We start from the raw sequence: 2,805 nt of genomic DNA, 5'->3' as shown, positions 1-2,805 counted from the left end.
AGTCAACTGCGCAATCAGATGAGTAATGAATGGTTGAGTGATAATATGTTTATATACATTGAAAATGATATATCTATGGAGATTGGTTATGAAGAACTTCCAAGCAATGAAAACTCGTAGAGGTCAATTATGAATATATGGATTATAAAAGTATGAAACCTGCCTAAAATATTAAGTTTTTGAATCTCTTGGTATCAATTATTTGGGGTTATTAATTTTATCAATAAAATATTATTATTTGCTTATGTTTCTGTGGCTGCAATTTTTTATAGAGATTTTTTAGAACCCCCTCAAAGTAAATCCTGCATACGCCACTGGATGCTTCAAGAGGTGTCAACCTAATTAAAATGTCATATGCAACATAGTGAAGTCATAAAACTGTTTTATCGAAACAATCATTGTAGGAGGTTTTGAACAAGAATTCCTTCAAATGTAATACCAGGACCAAATGCTAAAGCCAACCCCACTCCTCCTCGGGTGGCAGCGGCTCCCTTCACCACCACCATCTTCTTCTTCACAAGGAACTCCACCATCAAATAATCTTTTTTTTTTATTGTTGCAATCCATCAAATAATCCATTACATAAAATATTGTATTACTAGTAACATTCCCATAATCCATCAAAGCCTTCCTACTACATTTAAGCTTTTCTTCTCTCGATTTGAGTTTACTCTTTAACTAACTATTGCTGGTCCTCCTGGATGAGTTGCCCAAAATAAGTTGCTAAACTCATAATCTTCTTTCAATCCTCCTTTCTCTATCATCGTCTTACAAAAACCCTCTATATTTTCTTCAATCTTCTGTGGTAAATCTCTCCCAAGATTGAGGTTTATACCTTCTTCTGTTATTCTACCATCTATTACTATATGTGTCCCAGGCAAGAATTGTTGGACTGCAACACTCAACTCCATGAATGGTTTTTCTAGCTATGATAATGGGTCCATCCCTATAATAGCGGCTGCCGCCCAGTCTCCGAGTAATGCAGCTCCGACCAGATCGTAAGAACAGGCCATGTTCGGAGGATGGTAGCCCAGTATGGTTATCCGGGCTGTTGTTAATAGCACTTACCCGGGTTGTTTTCAGCTGTCTTTGGCTACACAGGCCTGTTACGCCTCCATAACACCCAATAAAATGGAGCATTATGCGTCCAACATCGCTTATGAGCCCTAGATTTGTGGCCAAGTAATAAAGATCTCCTGATAACCTAATTTCGTTCACGTAAACTATATGAGTAATATCATCTACTGATCTTCACCAGTCTTTAATGCAGTCTAGGCTTGCTTCAATAGCCATTTTTATGAAAGCTTCATTTGTATTTCAAACCTTTTCGTGATTGTCGCTGATCTTGCTGATCCTTCTTTAGTCAGTTGTGGGTTCTTGTCTAATTTCTCCTTGCACATTACTGTGTACCTTGTCTGAACAGTTGTGTTCTTACCTATATGGAAAAAATGTGAAATTGATAGCTAAAATCTATCGTTTCCTAGTTGAATCTTGCTGCAAAAAACTTGTGAAGTTGTTATATTTTTTTCGTTAAAAACGTAGTTCTTCACCACATGATTGTTTGTATATTTATCATAACTTCTGTAACAATCAATTTACTTAAGGGAAATTATAGAGCCCCCATTCTTGTTAAAAAGACTCCTCTTGTGAATTCGGTGCGAGTGCCCTGAATTCACAAAAATAGCCTACTGGAGTAAATTTCGGCGGGTGCGTACCGAATGAGCTCTTGTGAACTCCGTGGGCTCGCACCGAATGGGCTCTTGTGAATTCAGAAGGAAGGGTCCTTTTTTCAAGAATGGCCCCATTTCCCTTTAGTTAAAGGAACACGCAATTAGACCGAAAACTCAATTTCCTATTTAGTTTTCATGAAACGTGTCAATAACTTGTTTGGCTAATTTGTTTCTAGCTTACACAAACCTGTGCAAGTTAGCTATTTGTAGACCTTACATATTGCGACGACCCAAGCCCGGGCAGTTGCCGAGATTGTGTCTACTTTTGCTACCGAGACCAAGCCCCAGCAGTACAGGATTTTTATTCCTAGAGGCTCGGTACTAAGGTTGAGCTTTCCTATACACAAGGCTATGGAAGTGTAGGACTATCACATCCTTCATTCTCACTAAGGAGTTGTGCTCGCCTCTCATACCACTTGTGATCACCCAAACCTTGACAGTTACAAATAGTGCCCCCTCTACAGACAGGTATATATACACATAGTTAAGAAGAACTTGCACAAACGTTCTAACTTCTCTTTAATGGCAGTATTATCACAATTAGTATCACAGAAGTAACCTTCAACCAAGCATTCCTTAGGAACCAGATGACTAGGGAACGCCTTCCTTATCGCCAGTACTGCTGCCTTCTTATTACCTTCTCGTCCACCTGAATGAACTGAGTCTTGTTGACTGACTAGATCATCACCATTGTCGCTGCAGCTCGTCACCTTGCCACTACCATCAACCTCTGATATCGACATCCTTAATTTCAGATTTCTGGTGAATAAGCTAGCATAAAGATCATAATGGATAGGATCTTCTGTGGTGGCTTTGAATGCAAATTAAGCAAATATGTTTGAAGGTAAATGTTTGGGTGTTAGAATTCTCGGATGGAATTTGGTTGTGTTAGGAAATAATACATGAAATACGTGCATTATGGAGTATTGTAGAGTTAATTAAGTTTTCGCAATTAGGTTGTAAGCCTCCTGTGCGAACATATCTTCATTACAAAATTTCCATCATCCAGTATGTGTGCTAGTCTGCAAATGTCTGTGTGCGTGTGTATATAATCTAGCTATAAAACTTGATGATC

The 2,805-nt window shown here is 38.5% G+C and overlaps 1 pseudogene; it reads right to left on the bottom strand.

Moving 5' to 3' along the window:
- Positions 1–426: 426 nt before the first annotated feature.
- LOC147537442 (type III polyketide synthase A pseudogene) lies at positions 427–2,473 on the bottom strand (annotated as a pseudogene).
- Positions 2,474–2,805: the final 332 nt, after the last annotated feature.

This window comes from Eschscholzia californica, unplaced genomic scaffold (assembly GCF_041429995.1).
Source record: "Eschscholzia californica isolate CP2 unplaced genomic scaffold, dmEscCali1.0.p SCAF_5, whole genome shotgun sequence".
NCBI classification, from domain to species: Eukaryota; Viridiplantae; Streptophyta; class Magnoliopsida; order Ranunculales; family Papaveraceae; genus Eschscholzia; species Eschscholzia californica.
This window is presented reverse-complemented; position numbering and strand designations above follow the sequence as displayed.